Genomic DNA, 24,466 nt, shown 5'->3' with positions numbered 1-24,466 from the left:
TTGTTGGCTATTTTGGAGTTGCTGAAAGCTCAGTAAATATAAAAGAAAGATATATCCATCTTATCCTTAGCTATGAAAGCTCAGGAATGCCCTGGGGATGCTAGATTTGTACCCAGCTGTCTTAGTCAGGTGAAAGGTCTTTGTACAAAGCTAAAAAGAAAATATTGCAAGAGTTTCTAGAGTCCAAAGGTTACCTGGCCCCAAGAAAGGATGCAGACAGTTCCAGTGGACTGGTCTTTCCTCATCAGCTCACATCAGGGAAAATTCAACAACTACTTCCAAAGTATTCCTCAACCCATAAAAGAAAGCTGTATGCTTAGTGCAGAAGAACACAGAACCTGCACTGGAGAACGGTCCTCAGAATACTTTCTTGTGGCTGAGGATCAGAAAATTCACTAAACATTGATAATTACAAAAAAGGGCTTAAAGAATTTGTGACTCACCAAAAAAAAAAATCTACCTTGACTTATTTGGCTATTTTAGCGAGGATGTCATAGGTCAAAGTACTATGTGAGCACAAACCCAATTAGTGAATGATTGCAAGAAGGGCCAGCATACTTCACATAAAAGAAGCTCATCCTAAAACTATTCACTGAGTTTGCAAATTGATTTAGACCATTCACTGATGTCAGACTGTATCAGTTCTGGGACAGTCTCCTTGCTATAAGTACAAATTTGTCTATGCTTGCATTAGCTGTAAACGTGGCCTTCAAAGACAATGGTTTAACCAGATATCTCAAAAGGTTCCTCTCTTGCAGGACTTCTACTGTACAATGGAAACATGTTTTGGCAGCTAAAAAGCAAACACATGCCTAGTTTTGTATTACATATCCCTTGTAAACACAACTACATTAGCAGAGTTTCAAATTGTTTCTTAAAGCAGTACAAACTTAATGTGAATAGGGTCAGCAGAACTACTGGTGTCTCTGTCGTAATATGCCTTTAGATAGCTACAGTAATAATAATACTCAATACATCATGGTTAATTTCAAACTTCAGTCTTCATGAAATTAAATGGCAAGAAATGCACAGAAAAATAAGATTTTTCAGTACAGAAATTGAATTATTAAACCAGATAAATACAGATTAGGGGAAAAAATAGGGGGTTGGCATTTTGTTTTGTTTTGGTTTTTTTGAGAACAAGTATCAGTAATGGAATACCTTAAAAGTTCTTCTTCAGGGTGATGAAAGCTTGATACATTATTTAGACTTAAGTAATCAAAGGCAATTTGATAACTTCAAGTGCTTTTGGACTTTGTAACACACATTTATCAGGACAGGAAATGTAACTAACATAGCTGATGAAATAAAACTGTAATGTTCTTTCAGTCAGGGAAGCAGCCAGAAACTGAGGTTCAAGATTGCCCTTAGTGTCAGTAGTCAGACTAGTGAATATGCTGTCATATGTAGTTACTGATTTTTAGTCTGGTTTGAGTGCATTTGGATCTGAAAAACACATCACCATTTTCCTCAAACATTAAAAAAAATGTTGGGGTAAACAGAAAAGTATTCCTCTCACACAGCTAACATTCTTGGCATTAGAATCATTATTTTAACTAAATACCCTTGGATTGTGAAAGACAAGTGTTCATAACAAGCACGTTTTGTTTGAAACGTGGAAAGAAATAGTAAAACAATTGCTATGGAAAGAAGCCTCGGCACAAAAAAAGTGTTTAATGAAGCACAGGATTATACCTGCCACCCTACTGAACCTCGTAGGGGAACACTCTGTTAGAAGTTAACTTCATGATCGTCTTCTTGATCTCTTCTGAACAAAGTATGTGACTAAATGCAGTATTTCAGCGTACAGGCATGCCATTTTGTAGCCTTTCTAAACAGCTTGTTCACTGCTAAGCCTCTGGCACTTTTTCTAGGGGTACAAAGACAACATTCTCCTATGTCCATTCATGTCAAAGCTGTGTACTTTCCTGCTATCAGAGGTGACAACATCATACGGTGGAGTCAGATTGAATTCAGTCACCCTGGATTTAGTTACTTTTCCACCTCATGTCTGATGTTCAGCATCAGGATGAGATTATGCAGTCATGCTTCACACAGGCGATTTTTTGTTTGTTTGTTTTAAGACCTACAATTGAGTGGATTTGCCATCATGCGTTCACTGTAGCAAATTTACACAGGCTCCTATGAACAGCCATGATGCAATAACAGTGTTTTATTACTTATCGTAGACAAAAATTTGAGGGGGTAACAATTCCAAAAGTTGTCCAGCCCATCCTAATGCTAATAACAAGAAAAGATGTAATAGGCTGTAGCATGGCCATGGGGAGTTCTGTAGCTACAGCCACCCCTGCCACACGGCCTGAAGCACACACCGCAGCCTTTACAGAGGAGGGACAGGACACACTTGCATATTTAGCTGCAAGTTGGAGCCATATGATGTAAAAAACAGAAGTTTAACATTACAAGTTACTTTTTTTCCTTCAAAAGTGTAAGTTCCCAATTAGAAGCACAAGACAGCAGTGAGCTGCGCCAGTAGAAAGATTAACTGGGTACACTACCAAATGCATATCGCATTGCTGTAGGGCAGTATGAAGACAATGCTGTTCAGAGCTCACATGTTATGGTTAGTCCAAGATAATACTAAATACTAATAATTAAAGTTGTACTGATGTTACTATAACCTACTGTATTTTCAGACCACTACTTTAAACTGTTATTTTCTGCTGTGATGGTTTGATATTTTTGCTAAATGCTAGAGAGAGCTTTACACATTAAAAGCAAAGAAAAAAATAACTCCAATCTCTTGGAAAATAATGATGTATTTCAAATTTTGCTCAAGACTGTCAGTTTTATTGGTAAAATGACAGACTTTCATTTCCAAAGAACTCTTTTCCATGTTTCTGCCACAAAAATAATGCCATTTGCACCACCACCACCCTTGAAAATTAAGGCATTTCTTAGAACCAGGCAATAAATCTTACTGTGGGAAGAACATGACTCTACTCTGTGGAAGTTGTTCATTCACATCCAATAATTTTGTATGATACATGTATCACTCTGATACAGTGTATGTGTTCATTACTCTTATAGTATTTCTGAAAGTTTGCCTCTATACCAAGGCTGTTTAGATTTAAGAACATTCTTCTGTTAACCTGTAGACTTTAGGATCACCTGCAGAAAGGATGAAATCCCAGCCATAATGTTGTCACTTACAGACTTCCTATCAATCCTTCTAAAAGCCTATAATATAAAATCATGTTATTTTATAATTTCATATATAAAGATAAGCTGCTCCACATCAAGGGATGATCGCCTTTATATATACAGCACTGTGGAGTCAATAGCTTACATAATCCACTCAGCTCTAGGCCTGAAAAATACTGACAAAACGATAACAGAAGTTGAGAAAAGGGTGATTTATGAAGAAAGATTAAGAGATTCAAGTTTCCACAGCTTGATGAAACAACAAATACAGCCATATAACAACCATGTAGAAGCACAACACCTGAACAAAACAGACTTCAGCCAGTGAGGAGCTGTGCTCTACCTGTGGTAGCAGTAACAAGATGGCTTCCGCAAAATCCAGTCAGACTCATTACTGGAGAAAAGGCCTAAAGCTGAGAGCTATCAGGTTGTACTTTCAGGTTAAACACTCAAAAAACAGGCTGAATGCACTCTACAGCCTTATAGTCACAGAAACATAGTAAAATACTTAACTCTTTTCCATTTCTGATATTAAAATTATTATGAAATTATAGTTTTACAGCTACATATTGAAGCAGTAAAAGTCAGGGGGCAGACTGCACTAAAACTTCTTAGTCTGGTATTTCTCAGCTCCAGACTTCAGCCAGTGTGCATTAACAAGGAGATTTTCAGCTATCTAAAACAGAATAGCCTGCTTCCTTCCAGGGAAGTATGTCATTTTATGGTACCCAAAAACACGGCCATAGATTTTTTTGTTTGGTTGGTTTTGGTCATATATCAAGCTATCACAGTTTGCTCAATTTCATAGCCTCAAGTTACAAGTATTTGAATCCATGCCAGACTGCTTTTAAAAGGAAGTAAAGATTAATTTCATGCTCTGCAAATAAAATGTAGTTGTTTGTTTTCTCCACTACAAGCAAAGATGGAAAAAAATCAGCCTCAAAAAGGGTGAGTTTTGGTACAGGAGGAAAGCATATTTCAACAATTAATTTAAATTTGAGAGCAATTCAGGAGATAGCCAACTGAATAATAAACCTTTGGCTTGAACTTCATTACAGACAATCCAAAGGTAATGACTATGCCCAAAATCTGGTACTCTATTAAATGCATACAGTACAAAAATTTTATTAAAGTGACATACAAAGTGCCTATTTCAGCAGTCCCACTTTTCCCCACACCTGGATGGAAAGATCAGTTAAAAGCAGACTGAAATGTAATATCACTATCTTCAGAACAGCTTTTAGCAGTCTTCTGTTTGTTTTTTCTTCTAATAAGAATCTTCCAAATTACCGCATTTCCAGCCATTTCAGCACACTAACAGAAAGCAGCTTTATTCAGACTAAGTCACAACACACTGTGCTTACACTCTATCTTACCCCATCAAAAAATTGACATGGGGCATTTGCATTTTCGCCCAGCGGTTATTCCTTTTAATACGCTAAGCCTGGTACCTGCTACATACTTCAAACTGCTGGCTCTCTCCTCCAGGTCTTTAGCTTGGATGAGGACAGGGGGCACGCACTGCTCTCCACACACGGAAACCAGCAGGCACTACTCCTCACAGCCGCTGGGCACAAGCCTGCTGCCCCACACACCAACCAGGGCAGGCCTCAGAGGGCTGCAGGGACAAGGGATGAGACGAAACAAGGAGGCAACTGAAGTAGTACTTAAGGGAAAAACCCCACGAGGTGACCTGAAGGGGAACATAGCCTCAGCTGGAGCTTAAATGGTGCCACAGACTGGGGCCAGGTGGGGCCATTAGGGCCTGCTGCAGGCCTGAGGGCCCTCTTGCACCAGGCTGGGGAGCCTGCTCCACTTGCTGGGCATCAGCACCTAACGCCAGGTGCAAAACCTAAAAATGCTGTGAGCTTAAGGGTCATAGCTCAGCCTCTTCCATACAAGTGTTTTCTCCCTGCTCTGAGACTCTGTGCCATGTTCCTTTTTTTTTCTCTGAAATGGTTTTTATTTGCTGTTTTGAATTAAGGACTAAAAGTTGTAGCTATTGCCATTAATACAAACATGTTTGTAGAGCAACCACAGCAAATAAAAGGGCAGATATAAGAGGGGATTGAGGAAAACTTGGAGAGATAAAGCATGGTTCCAGTAGGAAAATGAAGCTATAATTTCATATGAACACACTCAATGTCTTTTTTCCATTTGTGTAGCTGGTAGATGTTCAGTTCCACGTGGTTAGGTAAACATCAGGGCAGTCCAGGCAGATAAATATTCAAGACTGTCCTTTGGAAACACCACAGTCATTAAAGCAACCATTACAGACACAAAAATAAATAAATAAATATACTAAGATACAAAATAATCATACTGCCATGAAAAAAGAAAGAAATTTAATTTTGTCTAATTCTGGAATTGTCTGTCATACACATCACTTAGAGATGGAAAGAAACTAAAATCTGTTTTCACAAATTCAGAAATAGAAAAATGCTTTTTTATATCTAAATACAGCTCTCCATTTGTTGAAAGAAAAGTTACTTTGATATTTGTTGCTAAATAAAATCTTGGATCAAGTAATTTTAATTTAAAAATTAGTTAAGGCAACAATAAACACAGGAAATATACATGAATAAAGTGTTCTAAAAGTCAGGCAACTCTTTTAAGACTATAAATATAACCTAAGCAAGGCCACTATAATTAGCAAAGGGTGAACAAAAGAAGACATCCAGAAATAGATGGGGAGGGGGGAGGTTGGGAGGGTGAAATGTCTTGGTTAACCTTATTCAAGTGTTCTTTCCACAGCATAGGAAATGGTTCCAGCTAGCTCATGAGTTCTGTTCGTATTAACTGATTTTTAAAAGGACATTTCCATGTTGTCTGTATGCCAAGGAAATTCTTTTACTGGCATGTTTGCTGAATACAGGAAACATCATCCTGACTAAGTGACACTGGATGTGACGAAGAATTGTGTCTTTATTCTGGTGTAACAGTCAGCACCCTCTGTTTGTCTCATCTGGATACCTTTCAGTATTTATTGGGGAATACTAACTGCAGTCTTGCAGTTTGTCCTGAGTAATGAGCAACGTCAGTGACTGGTGGTGCTGAGTCATAATCCCTTACCACTCTAGAAGTAAGTTGTTGCAGCCCCTTACGGGAGGTAGTGCCTGGGCTGTCCGGTCATGCCCGAATCCACCTCATCCATCTTAAAAGTATGGGGAGAGGTGAGTAACAGAGCGCTGGGAACCATATTCCTCTCCACGCGATGCCCAGAATTCCCTGTGCACCTACAACCACTCTCTCTCCTAAACAGGGAGCTGAAGAAGTCAGTCCTGCATATAGTGATTTTCAGCATAAGTCAAGTTGTGCTTATGGGTCCTGTATTGCTTATCGGAAGAAAACTTTACTGAAGATGATGAGAAATTTTTCCAAATAAGTAGTGCAAGTTAAGATATTGAATAGCGTATTTCCAGTTTCACTTAGAGCAACTGCCAGTTTCCTGTTTTCTTCTGTAGAGCTGCCTGGGTCAAGTGTTTAAGTTTCATTTGCTACGTGCTATTTCTAAATCCTCTTTTTCTTATTTATTGTCTCTTCTTTTCCTTTCTCTTTCTTGGGAATTATATTAGTACCACAGTCACTAGGCCAGCAGCAGTAACTGCAGTTATTTGTGGCCATGGGCTGCACTGACCCACAGTGAGATCTTCACCAACACTTGGTGTGCTTCAGTGACACTCCCTAGTATTCCTTGTGCATACTTTTAGGAAACTGTGAATTTCTTTGAGATGAGAGTTCAGAGTGGATAGTTCAGAAAGGCCTGCAGTCTCTGATCCATCTTGCTACTCCCATAGCTCAATAAAAACCACCCCCAAAAAGGCCACAGAAGTAGCTAATCCAAACTCTCCTTCAGGTAGCAGTGAAATCATCCAGGGAAAATAATGAGAGACAATTGCCCAAAGTCTCCAGTTCTGCTCCCACTTGTCTGTGTCGTTTTAGGGCATAACAACCATGACATTTGAGAGAATTGCAGGAGATGGTAGGGATGCAGTAGAAAGGCTGCTGGGAGGCATGAAACTAAATTAGGTGGTGGTACAAATTATCTAGTGTGCAAGTGGAAGCCAAGACTAATGTTGTAGCTGATGCCCAGGTCACCCTGGTCTAAAATAGTTTCAGTTTCTTTTGTAACCACTCCACAATCCCTAATGTTCTTTCTGCCTATGTATGGACAGAAAAGAAGGAGACAGAAAGACTCTCAAACAAATACTATTGGAGTATTGTTTTGATTGGTACATACGTACTGATATTACACTTATGAAAAGCAAGATCAGGCAGTTTTCTGCCTGAGACCTAGAATTTCCCAACAGTGTTTTGCATATTGGCCACATTGTTAAGATTCTACACAGACTTCCTAGTCTTTGAAAAATCCAAAATTGCTATAACGAATAGCATCAAAAAATATTTTTCTGATGCAGGACTTAGACTGTTTATAACAAAGGATAAGTAACAACTGCAACAATAACAACAACAACAACTTTAAGTAGATATATGGATGTGGCGATTATTTTACTTTGTTGAGACCTGCCGTTCTTAAGACACATAGGTTCTTACTCTGCAGGTGTGGTCAAGGACAAAGCTCCCTTCAGACTAAGAATGAATTTTCAGTGAGAGTATCTGCATTGGGAAATGTTAGAACTCAAAATGAGTGTTTATATGGCTAGCTCATATGAGGACATTGAAAAGCATTTATTTTTCATTTGCATCTCTCTCCTTTACGGCGCAGTCTTCTCTTCACCAGCGGGAGCTCCACATGTTTTGCCTTTGATTCCCCTGCATGCTGGCCACTCTAATTAATATAAATTTTGGTGGAGTTTCTCTCTTCCTCTTTCTCTGGAAAAGATAATCTTCTTCAGCACTTTTTTTCCGCACTGGCTGATGTACTTACAGATCAGGTGTGGGAGCATTATCAAACTGGCACTTACCGCCTATCAAGAGTATATCTTCATTTCTTCTCTGTCCCTGCCAAAGCAGAACTTTCCTCCAAACCGAATAACAAATGTTGGCATAACCATGGAAAATATGGCATTGATCATTCTAACAAAGTCACCTCAATTTTGAAAAAAAATACTTAGGTCTTTGTGTTTTGCTTTATTTTAACAGTAATAGTTTTAGCTAGCTAACACAGTCTTTCTCTATAAGTTGCTATCATAGTACCTTGGTGCAATAAATGTGAATTTGAAAAGATCAATTATTTCTTCGAGACCAACATTCCCTAGAGCTGCATTGTGCAACCCATACTAAACCTCAGCCTGCCCTGCCTGAAGTAACCGTGCTTTGGATTTCAGGGGTACTTTGTATAGGGACACAGACTACCTATTGAGCAAGATTGGCAGAATCTGGTACTTTGTTTGCCCTGCTGCTCATTTTATTAAAAACAAACATTTGACATTTTGATCTCAGACTTGCATACCTGCATATACTGAGGGACACAATGAACAGGAGCCACTTTTCTCCTTCGTAAGAACTATCACATGCGGGTTTCTGTGCTAACATAACCCTCCTTCCAATATTTCAAAAGATACAGAACTTCCCAGCATGATGATAAAGTTTTCCTGTGTTCCAATAATAAAAGTTGAACGTACCAGTAATTTCCAGTTCCTCTGTGGTCGGGCAGCCTGTGAAGACTAACTCAGAAGTACCCAACCTGCAATATCAGTGTGGGAGTCGGAAACAGATGTTCACTGGACAATACAATTTGTTGTCACTGTCGATACTATATGGCACTTTTCCCAACAGAAATTGTTTGTAGCTGGAAAAGAATGTAAGGAATGATTCATGCCCCAAATTACTATGATTATTTTTAAATGTTAAATAGCTCTTGTTTTCTTTTGTTTTAAATGACTAAATGATGGAGGCATAAGGACTCAAAAATATAATTAGTTGGATTTGTAGGATCTGCGTAGTATTTCAACCAATTAATTTAAGTCTTTTTCATCGGCACAAGACATATTATCAACAAGAATCAGCTTTTCTCCTTTAGAATGAAGGTGCTGTAACCTTCTAAAGTATTTGATGCTCAGTATTTAATTACATAAAAAGCACATGGCAGCAGGTAAATGGGACAACACATTTTATGTGTATCTGAGAATGTTTATTTATAAAGGTTATAATTTATTACATTAATATAATAATATTTTTCTAGATATAATAACATCTTTAAGTAGTTTCTTTATGCCCTGGAAATTCTAGTAGGCCATTTGGGCATTCAGAACTGATCAAACACTCACATGAGAAAAAGCCTCTCAGAGTAAAATATAATGCCTAGTCTTGATTTCCAAATTTCATGAATATTACAAAAGTAGATGCACTAGATCATACTCACTGTTAAAGGCAATGGATTAGGCTAGGTGCTCTTTAAATTAAATATTAATTTTTCAGGGATACATCAAATATATTTTTTTTTAAAAAAAGGATGTAGAAGTGAAAATTCATAAGTGAAAATTTCATAAGTGAAATCAGGCCTAAATACAAATGAATATATTCAGTAGGAGTCTCAATGAGAGCTTAAGATCTGACTGCCAGAACCCTTGGATACATCACCTATATTTTACATCAAAAAGTAACGCTCCGGGTATTTTCAAAAATGAAGACATCTGGGATCTGAATTGGAGTTCACTGAAAGGAGTGGCAGAACTTGCATGTAGTTGCTAACTCTTGTATCACTGGCAGGCTTCCTTTAGACATACAAAAAAATGAAAAGTTGTGCGTAATCACAGGACTCAAATGATTTTAGCATTGTAAAATCAAACAACTGCCTTATTTTTACAAAAAAAAAGTGGTAACACTTCACAGTAATCTTTATATAATAATAATTTTACATTTACTATGTTTACTGTTGCAGTGTTCTGCAACAGAGTAGTTTAATGCTCTATATCAGGCTTATGTCAATGACATTTTCAGCAGTACATTTCTTTTTAACTACTGCAATGATTTAGCCTCAAGTCCCAGCCATAGTTCAACTTTTTCATGCTTTTGCATTTAGTGAATTGTGAAATACTTTAATAGTGGAACCCTATCCCTTCAGATGATTTTGCTTGAATTCTATGAAAAATTTTCAAAGTCAGCCTGTGATAAGACAGAATGAAATTAGCTGATTGGGTAGTGTGTAGCACATGTAAGTGCTGTGCTGAATGTTTGTGTGTGCTTGCATATGTGTATTTTTATATATATTCATGGATTAAACTGAGTTTTTCATCAACTAGGTGTTGGCAAGTGACAAAGTGATTTAGGATTAAGACAGGATTTAGGCTGATCTAGCTACAGTTGTATTTCTCATTTCATCATCATGCCTGGGACACTGTGACAGTTGTGTGGTTTTCTTTTAATTTATGAAATAGACAAAATTAAATGTCCATACCAGACATACCATTAGGTTTTGGGGAGTGAAAGAGAAATACTGCATTAGGTCGTCTTCTTCTGTCTGCACCCAGCAGAGAAGTCCTGAATGTAGAAAACAGCTGGGAAACTTCCTATACAGTACACAGCTTGAAAAATGACTTTTTTTTTTAAATCAATCTGATTAGGCTTTATTTCAAATGACTGCTACTCTGGTTCTGTAGTATGTCTCTTGGTAAAATATGAATCAATACAGATGTTGTGTTATCTAGGTGCATTACATCATTTTTAATACTAACTCTACTTACATTGTAACTGGCATGACAGTTGAATCCCAGTAAATGTTTTAGACTTTGAAGGCTTCTTATTGCAATACCAGAGAGAGAATGTGCTCATACAAGGTTTTATTACTACTTAGCATTTAAAAAATTACTAGCTTAAAACAGACCCTTTTGCGAAGGTGACTCACCATTTTTGATGTTACTGATTGCTACGTGTTCGTTTTGATCTGCTGAATGAATTTTGCAGTCTGCTGTCAATTTACATCTAGCTATCATTTTGGAAAAGAGCAGCTTCTCGAGGAAACAGATTTCGACGTTTGTGTTGTAGGGAAGATTTGAGTAGAGAGGAGAGCAAACGCGATGGCTTCAATTAGCAGGAGCGCGGCCCACCCTCCGGCAGGCAGAGCAGGCAGCGCTGGGAGGGCAGGCGTGCCTGGACCGCCGCTGCCTGCACCAGAGTTAGTTAGAGCGCTCTGAATCTCATCTTTTGATCTCGGGCGATATTTTTCTCTGTTATGTCACAGAGGTCACCTGGCTCATGTGTGACAAACTGCCTGCATAAGTCACAGTGCCAGTGGCAGAGATTTGTAACCATGTCCCTGGTCCATTGCCTTTGAATTATTTCACAGGCCCTCTGCTTTACATTTACACTCTGTCGGAAGATGAACAGGGGAAGGGAGTAAAATCAAGGGCAGGGTCTCATCCTGAAGGACAAGGGGAAACAGGTGGAAGGTTAATGGCCCTGGAGCGTATCCACAAGCCTCTCAGGCTTGATATATGGGCCTCAGGCCTAAAACGGGCATTGGCTTTCAAAGATATATTATTTCATTTGAGGAGAGACATTCTGGAGTTCCTGCATTTGTCTGCTGATAGATGATCCTCTGTCCACAATTGGTTATGGCGTGTGAGTTTTCCTTGGGCCTGCTCCCGTACATAAAAATTTTGCTGAGCTCTCCAACCTTTCACATGCCTTTAAGAATGGGACGTGTGCAGGCCTTTTGGCAGGCTGCTGGATTTTTGTTGCTGCTATTTTCGTAGTTCCTTTTGAACCACGAGGCAAGTGGGGGATGAAAGACACTTCTGTTCATTCATACATAGCTGGACATGGGTGGCCTCGCGGGGAGAGCGTGGGGGAGAAGAAGATGTCAGGAATCAATTATGCATATGTGTGTCTACAGCCCAGACGGAAGCCGGACTGTCTAATCTGCTCTTTTACGCTGACACATGTCCATGTAAAGATAAAAGCAGGAAAATCATGTATGTGATTTTTACAACCTCTCTTATTATATCTTGTTTTCACAAGGGTTTTCACATGCTTGAGCTCATGGGAAAGAACAAGAGTAGTGATCCTATGCCCTTTTATCAGGGTCCTCGCCACAGTGGCTACATCAGGCACCAAAAAATTAAATGCTACTGGCTGCTTCGTAGCCAAGCTGCTGAGGACCCAGGGCCGGATAATGCCTTCTCACACACTGAAAATCTCTGACGGGCTGAGACGAGCAGGGTTAGGTGCAGAGGTCTGATGCTGCTGGCTGCAGTAGGGCTGTGCTCAGCACAGGGTGCAACTGGCAGGGATGCGGCACCAGCACGATGTGCCATGTACGGTTTGAGCAGGCAGCCAGGCGTGAGTGGAGCAGCCTGGTGGCAAAGGGCTGGTTCAGAGAGGGAGCGAGTTCTGCATGCACCACCCAGCTGGCATTCCCACAGCATCCTCAGTCCCAGCACAACCGCAAGGTGTCACAGAAAATCTGGTTAAAAAACAGAGTTTAAAAAAGAATTAGAAACACTTAATGTACTTTATGGTTTAATGTACCCTACTTAACAGCTTGTTAACCAAGTTGTTCCTTTGATTTTATAAATATACTTGTAATAACTGTTATGGGATTGCGTTTCTAAGACCCATTACTTGATGACAGCATGATTTAAGGAAAGCGGGGTGTATATTTTTACTACATATTCATTTAGATTTGTTTTAATAACAAATAACTGTTCAGTTTCAGTGGATATATTTTGCTTGAAAGAATTCAACATGAATTATATTTAAATATCTCCTGGTTTTACCTTTTTTATTTTTCCTGTAGGCCTACCACTAAAAAAGCAAAGAAAACACAGTATAACAAGATTCAATATAGTGTGCTTTGCTTTTCTCATTGTAGAATTTGCACTTACATAAATAAATTGTGTTAGTAGATTAAATTTAAGCCTACCTCATGTCTCAGTCTGAATTGTAATTGAAGTGTTGTTTCACTAGTATGTTATTTGAGTAATTAGGTTTTGCTGTCATTGAACCCAACTGCTAAACCCACAGCACCTCGGTGTGAGCAGGATCAGGAGCATGCTGCATTTCAGTCAGTCTCTGTAGAAAATGTCCTGTTGTAATGCAATTATTCTCTCTTCCCTTAGTGTCCTGCAGAGTTTAAGTTAGACAAGTGAGCTAAAGACTTGAGAGACATATTTAGTGTCTACTGCAGCAGTAGGAAGGAAATCTGAGGACTTGTTAAAAGGAAAGATTTAGAAGCAGAAATTCTACTGAGAGAACTGAACAGAGTGTTAGCAGTCAGGAGGATCTGCTTTTCCACTTGTTGCTTTGATAATGGATAAAAGGCTGTCATGAACTGCAGGCTACCAGCTGGGAGCAGATAGAGTAATCCTGGCAGAGGGCTGGCCCCGAACTACACAGGCATTCCTTTAAATCTTAGAGACCGTAGGAAAGTTGTGTTTCTTTTTCCCTACCAACATTGTCATTATTCATGATGATGTTTTCCACCCCAGTTTAACACTTTGGTCAAGTAAATCTACTTTACAATATTCTCATGATTGAAATATAAGCAAATATCACATAGTCAAAGATATTTCAGCTATTTCACTCAACTGCCTAGAGATAAATTCCAGAGAACTAGATCAGGCATAAAATAGCACTGCCGTAAGAAACTCTGCTGTTTGACTATAAAGGTGTATTGCACCCAACAGGCAGACAATCATAGGGATGATCTGTAATGTGTCTTCCCTGTAATCAGTTGCTTTCTGTAATAACCACACTTGATAAATGAAATCTAGAGGATGTTACTTGAATAGGAACAGAATGTCACTTGCTAGAAAGTGAGGCAGCATGCCCTCTGCGCCGTACAAACGTGCAAACACAGCAACGGGCAGAACCCAGCAAAGCCACGCACGCCTCACTTTCGTGGTGTGCACTGGGCCACCAAGGTCATGTTACTGACACGCTACACATGCAGGACTGGGCTAGTAGCATTTGCTAGTATGTACACAGATGCTTGAGTAGAGCTGTGTTGTTTCAACTTGCATTATTCTAGTAAAGGGGAAAAAATAAACAAAAAGAGTGCTTAAAGCTCTGATTGTCATTCTATACTGTTCACTTCAATGATACATTGAGGGGCCTAGCTTACTTTGTATTCTTATGTGTAATTACCCATATTAAAAAAAAAAAAAAAAAAAACACAACACTTATTAGTGTTCCGTTCCACTGACTTAATTATACCCCTTAATTAAATCTTGACTAACTGGGGGTCACTGAAGTGTCAGTGGGATTTGTCACTGTTTGTCAGCAGGTGTCTGGTCACATCTATTTCTGGTTTCCCTGTTGCTGTATTCTGTTTAAGAGCGTGGTCTTTTCTACATGCAAAGAACAATTATGCATTACCTTATTGTGTTCAGTGCCTCACAAATTAAATGAAACACTAGTGAATCTGTTCTGTAATACTAGCACTCTCCCAATCTTTACAGGCAGGAGATGTGGAATCAAGCAAATATAAACCTTTTCTAAATAGAGTTTATTACCTCACTTGTGTTCCTTTTCAAAGGCTTATTCTTCCAGCACACAGAGGCCATGGTATTATTAATTTATCAGATAATCTTGTGTTCAACAGGCGTAAAAATATATTGCAAATAGCAATCCAGGGATACTTCTCCTTTCCCCTACCTCCTAAACATGAAATGAATTTGAAACATGACCAGCAAGAACGAGCTAAATCAATATTACATGCATAACAAATACAACGTGGCATGTGCTGCTACTGCCGTGCTGCGCAGAGTCAGAAGACTGAGGCTCCCGGTTCAGTGTTCCCTGAATAATTCAGTGGGAGGTCTGTATGTGCAATAAGGGCATAACAGTGCCAATTCCTTCTATTTCAAATTTGCATGTTTTGGGTTCATTATTTTAGAAAGTTACTTAGGGGAAATATAATTCCCGTGTTTACACATATAATAGGCACCTAATGTTCATCTGAATAATTGATTAGTCAAGTCAGGCTTTCATAATTAGTTGTTGGCTTTTCAGTACAAGCCCACAAAACACTTGTCAATCTACAGACGTTTTTAATTTATTAATATATGTGTTATCAACAGAGCTGCAGTCGTTACCTGGAAAGCATTTATTATTTATTCTGTGGAGGCAGAAGAAGCATTTCCATTCTAGGCATGTATTTTCAATCTATTGTACTTACCCAGAAGATCATCTTTTTTTTTTCTTAAAGTTTTCATGAATGTTCTCTGCTTGTAGGCATTTGCTTACAGTGGAAATCAGAAGGTGGGGTTTTAAAAAAATCCATTCCTGTGTTACATAGACACTAGAGTGAGAGGTTTCATTGATTATAAAATAATGTGTATCACTTATTTGTAAACAGATGAAATAACAGCCACCAAAATACATGACACTAACAAGTATCCCTAGTGCAACCATATATTCTGTCACCAGCCACATGCATCTGTTGATAACACACGTGCAGGGATATTGCAGTTATGAGCTGGGGCGCTATGAGGTAAATGGCAAAATTCTAAGATAAACTGTATTTATCATCAACTTCATGACCTCAGTTGAACTCTACCACCAATATATTTTTTATTCTTTATATTCCTGACCAGTTTTCATGTAGTTGCCATCGAAGGGGAAAAGCACCCTCCTTACTCCAGAAATGTTATATTTTGTGCCCATGATACAAAATTCATAAAACAAAATATTTGATTGTGAAGTCCAGAATAAAACTCATTCGTTACTAGTAGTTAAAAACCTAACTGTCCGATAAAATGACAGGACTAGAAATCGTGTTATTTTACTGGGAAAAAAACCACCTTTCCATTGGGATGCAGCATTTACTTCTAGCACTTTTGAGTGTAAGACTGAGTTTCATAAAGATATTATTTATGGAAAAAGTATTTCAGTTCTGCATATGCTATAAGTCTACTTTCCTTTGCTCCTATTCAGAAGAATCACCTTCACTTTAGTGAAAATACGTAAACTTCTACTTCTCATCAGTAAGATCACAACAAATGCTTCAAGAAACATGGAAAGTGCTTTCCTCAATCAAACACCTCCTGAGGCTTGTTCTATTGGATGTGTATTAAGTTCCTTGCTTTACAAGTGGAAAGATGCAAATATAGTACCTGAATTCTAAAAAAACTTTTAAATCCAAAACATTTCTAGAATAGCCCTTAGTTTGTTTGGGGAAAAAATGATGTAAAAATCCCACCACAGCAGTAGAAAAAATGGTATGCTTATTTTGGTGGTGTGATTTATTTAATTGTGGTTCACCACTGAATTATGTGGTCTTACAAAATTCACACAACAAAGTTCTTGAGCAACACTACAGCATCTTGTATACTATATGCATTAATGTAGTATGCATATACCCTTTCTCAGTTTCTACTTAAAGATGGAAGAAATAGCAGAATCTCTTCAAAGAAATCCAGTTACATGCCTCCCATGGAAAAATGCAAATATATTTCTAAGGGTGGCATTATAAAGTTCCTCCTCTGCAATACATATATCTTGTACTAATATAAATTTTTATTATCTATTTTTACATCTGTTACGAAGTAATCGAAAATGAAACACTATACTGCAAAGAACACAAGAAATGTATGGGATTCTGAGCTAAGTTTGCAACTACTGTTTTAATTTTCAGTACAACATTTTGTGTACTGTTAGAATTTCAGTCACAGCATTATATTAATAGAAGGATTTTCTACCGGGATATTTTTAAGCACAGTGGTTGCTACCTGTAAAGTATTTATAATTTAGGCTGGTGGGCTAGTTAGGGAATTGAGCCATGTGAACAGTTTAATGTCCACATTCTCGCTATTAGTGTAGAAAGTTCTCATCAGATCCCCTGTCTATTAACCTAAGAGTTCAGAAACATTTCCCATTGGTATTGTATGGCTATCTCGGTTCTTCCATTTAGACATTGAAAGAGCATTGTTTCAAGAAATGTTTTACAATTGGAAATAGATGTATCTGCTAAAGAGATTCATATTTCCATGATTAGACAGGTGATCTGATCACAAGGCAGAAAAGAGATCATATAAATAAACAATTAATTAGAAACCTGAATAGGATTGCTAAATCTGTTTTTCTAGGTTACAGTTAAATGAGAAGCATTATGTGGGCTTTCAGATAAACTCACAAAGCTCTTATCTATACAAACCTGATAGATCTGCCATTATTCTTAGTGAATAACAGAAGTTATATCATTCAGTTTCATTAAAAATACATTAATCCTTTTTTAGTAACCTTCTTCTAATTCATTGATTCAATTATACATTGTACAATAAAAATGTTCGGTATAATAAAAATACAGTATTAAAATGTGCTTTATACATAAATATTTCATTGCAATGAGATTATTCAGGGCTTTAAAATTATTAACAATATGAATGTCATGTTCTGAGACAACAAAGTGCAGTTTTGTTCAGCATCTCTGAAACTGTATATCAGAAAGATTAGTCTATATAACAGGACGGCCTGGAATAGTTGCTTTGAGTATTACGTGCAGTCATTTCCTGCATAGACGTCCTGTAAAGTTAGTGACACTTACCAGCATTGGCCAATTAAGGGACAGGATGGTATTGTAGGATGTACACAGGCCTTGCGAAGACAGGTGGAATTCCACCCTCACCTGAGAGATACCTCAGAGCATTAGAGCTCCAGTGTAGCTCTGGATCTGGCAGTTCAGGTAAACCAGTTATGTAGTCCCAAAGCTGAGGAAAAAAACAAACAAACAAACAAGGAAAACTTGAAGAAAATAGGGAGGCCTGTAGCTTGTGTAGTCTCTCTATAGCTTGTGTAGTCTTTTAGCTGAGAAAATAAGGAAACAGAGAGACTCTGTGTGCTTATTGGCACGGCGCACCGGGCACAAACCTACGGACAACAGCTAGAGTAATCCACCAAAGACTTGAATCAATTTAGACAGCTAATACTTCTTATGGTTTTGTGTTCAATTTTATTTTATTTTTTTTTTTGTGGCAGGAGAGCAAGGTGTCAGTGGTTGTATTTTACATGATTTTAAACCAACTGATTTTAGCACGGCACAGCTGAGCAGTTTCTGTGCCAGTTGATGCTGATGGTAGCTGTGAAAAGCTGGCATGATTTCTGCAAGCATTCCAAGACTAGAGAAGAAAGCCCTTCGTATTTTCATTAGTCATCCCTTTTCAGATTTACTTTTAATTCTTTCAGCAAAGCAGATTATTAAAAGCAATGACCTGAGGTCTTCATTCAGATATCAGACTTGCAATCCTGTATAATGCGTGCTGCAGGGCAGAGGTCACACTGACGAGTCTGTTAATGCAGTCACTGTGGGATAAGATCAATCTCCATACTTCACCATATTGATCTAATAGCTCATTGGCACTTCCCTCTTTGAATTGATTAGCTCATGTGTGAAAAGAGATTGATGGGTTTCTGACCCTGAGGAGCCCATCAGGGCACACCCATGGCAGGGGAAGTGGATGTTTTCACTGCTTCATTTGGGTGGCTCATTATGTGGATGACTCACGGGGAATAAGGGTCGTAACATTGTTTTATGAATTATTTACAACAAAATATCAGGTTTTCATTTCATTTGATGCTCTACCTGTACTGAATCCTTTATAAACAGAGCATGAAGAAAGAGACATGAACGACGAGTAAGTGCCAAATATTTGCGTGAAGGGAACTAGCGCATATAAGTGACCTTAAAATACAATTTTACTAATATGAGGTAATCATAATAGATATGAGGGTAGGAATAGACTTCATGGGTCATCTAGTCCATTCCCCTTATACTATGACAGAATATTGATGATATCTAGAAATGAATTACATTTTAATTGCATATACTGGAGAAGTACTCACAGTGAATCTAGTTCAGACACCTCAGGGAACTTCATATGCGCATTGCACTGGAGAAAGGGGCAATGTGCATGCAACATGTGAGCTAAAAATAAACTACGAACATTTCTCAGTTGTTAGAAGTAACCTAAAAAAAATATTCAACTCCATTTATCAAATAGTCATATATTTACAAAATGCATATATTTGACACAGTAGATTGGATTTTGGTGGTGTGTTTGCTCATGCAAGAGGGAATATAAAAGGAGCTGTCGCCAGAAGCTGAATTTAGAAGTTGACTCGTGTTAGGTTCTACTTAAAAAAATACATTATCAGTCTTCACAGATATAAAGCAATACAAACTAAGGACCTGCTCCTCAAGTCTTCTATTGAAGCACAGACATTTTTGTACTTCTATTTGCATATGAATTGTTGACTCAGTCTTAAGGATGTTTATAATAAAATAATTTCTTATATACCATCCAATCTCAGGATGGTATATAGCACCATACCTAGGATGGTGTTGCATAGGTGTCAGGTTTTATTATGCCACAATATAAAAAAATACTGAGGAAAATGTTCTCATTGTGTTGTTAAGCTGACGCTTATATTTAAGAAAGAAAATAGTGAACTTGACTAATAATATCTTGCTGTATTGTTTAAATGGACATTCTGGATTTATTTTGTAGACTGGCTGTTTAAAGTGATACAAAATCATATTTACAGAGAAACATCCATGCATGCTTCACACAGTCAGGCAATCCTTTTCTACTATTAGATTTATGGTAACAAACAGGTACTGCACAAAAACATAGGAATAGGCAGTACCACCCCTAAAGACCCTGTAGTCTAAAAGAAACAGACCCTCAGGCAGATTAGTTTAAAAAAACATAAAGAAAAGAGTCAAAGAGGGAATTCAGTCCATTACCTGTCAGTGACATGATGCTGAATATTTGTATAATCTTTCATTGATTTAGACTTCTAAATCATTCAAGATAATTTATATACCATGAAAATTGCTCTGATATAGATTTATGAAGCCATGTTAAAAAATAAGTTCTAATATACCTAGAAATTAGTTGTTATAGGCAGTGTTGCAATCCAATTTCCTTTGATAAACCTGGGATAAATATGTGATTAATGAATGATTCCTGTTATATTTGGGTATCAAAGTAATATTTTAGTCATGGTAAATCTTCAGAAATTAAACTTAATCACAAAACAAAATAACTGGTACTCAGACAGATTAATAGCAGATTGCTAGACGTTTGAACACAAATGGTGTAAAAAATGATTTTTTTTAAGAAAATTATGCCATTTTTTTACAAGCTCTTGCCCATTGACCAGAGTCTTCCAGTCTGACTGAAACCTCACTTTCATAGTTGTGGTATATGGTGCACTCATGGGTGAACGGGAAGTAATCAGAGCAACCTGATTTTGTTGTTCATCCTCCCAGCTGACATCCAGAAACGAGCTAAGAAAAAGCTAAGAAATTAGATGCTCAGACTTTCCCCCTTTTTCTTAAACTCACAGTTAATCTTTGGCATGCAGATATTTAGGAACCCAGTTTAGAGACTCAAAATTTAGATACCTGATAATGTGTCCAGCTGTGAAAACAGAGCTTGCTTAGCTGTGCTTGCCTCCTTCACCAGTCCACAATCATTTTTACCTGTAAAGTTTCTCCTCATTCCATGTTCTGTACGGCAAAAACTCCTCTTACCAACATAAGAAGAAGCCCAAATAAAAACAGCTTCTTCAAGGATATCTTTAAACAAATATTAATATTAATCCTAACTGCAGTGCTAATGTCTGTATGGGACCTGGGCAGAGATGTGACAACCTTATTTTAATGACACTTCAGAGATTTCCAAATTAGAATACAGGAAACAGGAAGTGGGAATAAATGAAACAATGCCAAATAAAGGGATAAATGGAAAAAACATTTTAATACACTATTCCTTGAACATTCATTCAATCAACACTTCCTGTGATTTTTAATAGCATGGTTCTTTCTGCTCTTTTATATTTGAATTTTTCAGGAAAGGAGATAATTTTCACATAGATGCTGTTCAGAGTTGAAAGAATTTAGCTAGATGGTAGTAGCTGCATGCCGAGAGCCTCCTGCAATGCTTTTAAGATGCAAAGAGAAGAGAGAAGCGCTAAGTCTTTTGGATCGCTCTTATATACACTAACTCACTGGTTCTTACTTCTCCACAACGTGCTTGTATAACTTCAGCTTCCTTTGGCAGTGTTTTTAAGCAACTTTTACTCTCAAATCGGAAAGGTACTAGTTTAGTACATGACAACCCCCATTCCTAACGCTGAACATTCTGTCACTTTCTCCATTATCATTGCATCTTCCTTCTCATTTAATCTCTGCCCCAGTGACTTACTGTTACTGCTGCAGCTCCTGGGATGTAAGACAACCTTTCCGTATTTTCTCTTCATCAGTATACCATCTCCTTTCACATCTTGTCTGAAGACACTGTTCCTTGTGATTTCTTACTGCTTTCGCTGTTATTTTCTCGGCAGTTCGATTACAAAACGGGAAAACACTGTGAAATACATTTGTGTGGCAAATGCAGTGCTTTACCAGCTTCTGTTGCCAAAGGTGTAATATAGGTGACTTCCTGTCCTGTAATACGCTATAGCTCCCTGTCTTGAGACTTCAGATCCATATGTTTCGGTGATTCAAATATGGGCAGAAGGAAGGACTGAAAAGTAAAATAGAACAACATATTTTAGTTCCTGAAAAAGACTGAAATGCTGTGCAATCAAATGATAAAGAACATTTAAAATATAAAACCAATTATTCTATTCCCAATATAGTGTTTTATATATATAACATAGATTATAAGCAAGCAAACAAATAGTATCAGTGTAACCTTAATGGAGAAGGGATCTAAATAGGAGCTCGCATGGTGATGTATTTTAATCTAGAAAATATTACCAATATAATAAAAGCAAAATAAAATAAAAACAAAATGTTACTATACACATTAAAAGGACGTTAATTTCAGAATAAAAATTAGTTCTGCCTTCAGATTTAGTGTTTGTTAGAAATGGTATGTACGATCCAACGTATTAGATTTTGACAAGGTTTATTCAGTTTTCAGCCCTGGGTATCACTAACACATAAATGGAAAATTATTCTTCTCTCATTTACACTGCTGTAACTTTAAAGTAACTGCTTTTTAGGTATGAAATCAGAAGATTATTTGCATACTCCCATTAGTATAACTGGAAACATAGTCCAGTGCTGTGCACACAAACCAACATCCGTAGGTGTCACCTTTTAAAAGAATATGATTATACTTCTCTTGGCTTGCCCTCTCCCTATAGCCCATACCCCCTTGAATAGCTATACTGGAAATAAAGAAATGCAAACCCTATTAAAAAAGGGGGAAACCACAGTGTAATTTAAATGAGAGCCAATTTAAGTAACTCTTGTGTTAATGCGTGCAAAAAACAGCATTATGGGGCATACAGCACTTGAAAGAACATGACCCTGTGTGTTGGGAGATTGCTCTGCCTGCCTGTTACCATATTAAAGGTTCTTTCTGAAATTAGCATGTCTCTCGTGTCACAAGCTAAAAATATTTTTCCATATTATACTTAGCTCATTGAGTTTAAATAGAATATTTATTCTGTAGAAAATAAATTTATTTATTACTATGACTTTAATAATTTACACTATTAATGCACCTCTGTGTGTTGTATTGATCTCTGTCGAGATTTGATGTAGCTGTTTTCTAATAAATTTTACAAATGAGAGTTAATGTAGGAGGTAAAGTTTACATATAAACTATTGGAATAAATGTCAGGTAGAAAAATGGGGTAGCTGTAAGAAAAAGACATGATAATTTATCCAATAAATCATCAAACAGGAAAGGAATATTATATATTAGAAATCCTTTCAGATAATACTATAATATTTTTGACTTGGAGAAGACCATAGAGACTTTAATTGAAGTCTGCTGTACAATAGAGTGAAACTGCTCATTGAATATATTGAGAATAAATTCACCATCCATTCTTTGAAATTTACTAGACTCAGTCTTGTCTTCTCATTCCCCAGAGGACATCACTGTGCATCTTAAAACGCAGTTCAGACCCATAACGATAATGATGAACTGAGTGGGCCTAATCCTGATTCTATTTACACAGAAGTCAAAGGACTTATGTCCATGCAAGTTCAGACTTAAGAATCTGGCCCAGCACATTTTGAAATTTAGTTTGTTGATATCAGAAAACACAGAAGTATTTCTGGAGTAATTCAAGGGAAAAGTTTTACTGTCGAAATTGCTACACACACTACATAGCATTAAATGATTTTTTTTATTATTTTTTTAAGTTCTAGACCCAACTATGAATAAACTTACATTGTAATAACATTGGTACAGATACTCACATGAGTAGGATTTTGAAGGATTTTGAAGATCAGTTCTATGGAGTCTATCCAGTCATGAAGAAGACATCTCCTTCTTCACCCTGTGAAACAGATGCTGAAAAGAATAATTTTCCTCTTTACTTATCTTTGCATTCACTTTGACAGGGAAGAAACATTGCATTGTAAGCAAAATTTTCACTTGGACTGAAAAGAAATCTTTTCCTTATTTTCAGTTTAAAAAAATGATCCAAAAAAGAACCTGAGAAAAACACATTTATAATTCATCAGAAATAATGCTGACTGCAAAACACTAAGTATCATGCAGTTTGCACAGAGATACATACAGTTTTCAGGAAAAGGAAAAAAAAAAATTTTACATTGCATTTGCTGTACTCTATATTATATATACACACAAAGTTTAAAGTAATAGCCCTTTCATCTGCTGTTTGAAGAACTGAGATTTGCTGTTTACTTTCCCCTTCATAAAGTGGGATAGACTCCAAACAGATTCTGAAGATCTATACAAGAAGAGAGGTCTTATTCTTTAGTAGGATCGCCTTTTGCTGCTTGCCCATACTCTCTTCAGCAGCGTGAGCCCCTAGACCCATGTGTGTTGTGTGATATTCCTGCAAGAGTGCAGGATGGCTGTGGACTGGTGCTTGAGGCTGTTTTTTTTATGGAAGTATTTTGACTAGTCAGAAGGTGAACACTGAAACTGGGAAGTGACTGGTCACGGCTGGTGTGATCCCCTTTCACAGTGATCTTAGACAGCTGGCCAGGGGCACGCGAGGAGAGATGTTGCAGAGCCATCACTCTGCCCGTGGGCGTTCGCTAAGCAGGAAACACCCCATGCCGTCCGGAGCGTGGGCACTACCTAGTCACTTCAGGTTTTGGAAGGGTAGAAGCATGGGGATGTTCAAAGATATAATGCTGCTTTATGCTACAAATTCCTTATTTATGCCCTTTAACAAAGTAAAAAGTTGCTTGATATTCCAAATATTAATAGTTCTATGAATAGGGAATTAATTAAACATTTTAGTCCTCTCTGGGTTCTCTGATGTTGAAAAAAGGCTGAGCTTATTAGTCTTTCCTTCAGGGCGGTACTTAGCACTTACTTTCCTCTGTCTGGATACTAGTTCCTGGAAGGCATATAGAAATTTAATGTCTTGGATACATGAACTCTCTGTTGAA

The 24,466-nt window shown here is 37.6% G+C and overlaps 1 protein-coding gene and 2 long non-coding RNA genes across 8 annotated transcripts in view; 1 reads left to right on the top strand and 2 right to left on the bottom strand.

Moving 5' to 3' along the window:
* LOC106041951 (uncharacterized) overlaps positions 1-4,759 on the bottom strand; it is a 132,945-nt gene extending 128,186 nt beyond the window's left edge. The window contains exon 1 of one of the 2 annotated variants that reach the window (XR_001210829.3): positions 4,628-4,759. This is a non-coding gene — a long non-coding RNA (uncharacterized lncRNA). Of the gene's footprint in view, positions 1-4,616 lie in introns of both variants that reach the window. The other variant, XR_010833315.1, reaches the window with a different exon arrangement.
* The window catches only part of NR5A2 (nuclear receptor subfamily 5 group A member 2), a 90,442-nt gene that overhangs the window by 19,205 nt on the left and 46,771 nt on the right, over positions 1-24,466 (top strand). The gene's annotated exons all lie outside the window — the stretch shown is intronic.
* Positions 11,264-23,392, bottom strand: LOC106041953 (uncharacterized). 2 transcript variants are annotated; one of them, XR_007164518.2, is made up of 5 exons: positions 23,297-23,392; positions 21,279-21,599; positions 17,615-17,777; positions 15,248-15,354; positions 12,976-13,191 (listed from the first exon to the last, which is right to left on the bottom strand). It is a non-coding gene; the product is annotated as an uncharacterized lncRNA (long non-coding RNA). The 2 variants fall into 2 exon arrangements; XR_007164519.2 differs by lacking the exons at positions 12,976-13,191; positions 15,248-15,354 and adding an exon at positions 11,264-12,532.

Source organism: Anser cygnoides, chromosome 8 (genome assembly GCF_040182565.1).
Source record: "Anser cygnoides isolate HZ-2024a breed goose chromosome 8, Taihu_goose_T2T_genome, whole genome shotgun sequence".
Taxonomy (NCBI): Eukaryota; Metazoa; Chordata; class Aves; order Anseriformes; family Anatidae; genus Anser; species Anser cygnoides.
This window is presented reverse-complemented; position numbering and strand designations above follow the sequence as displayed.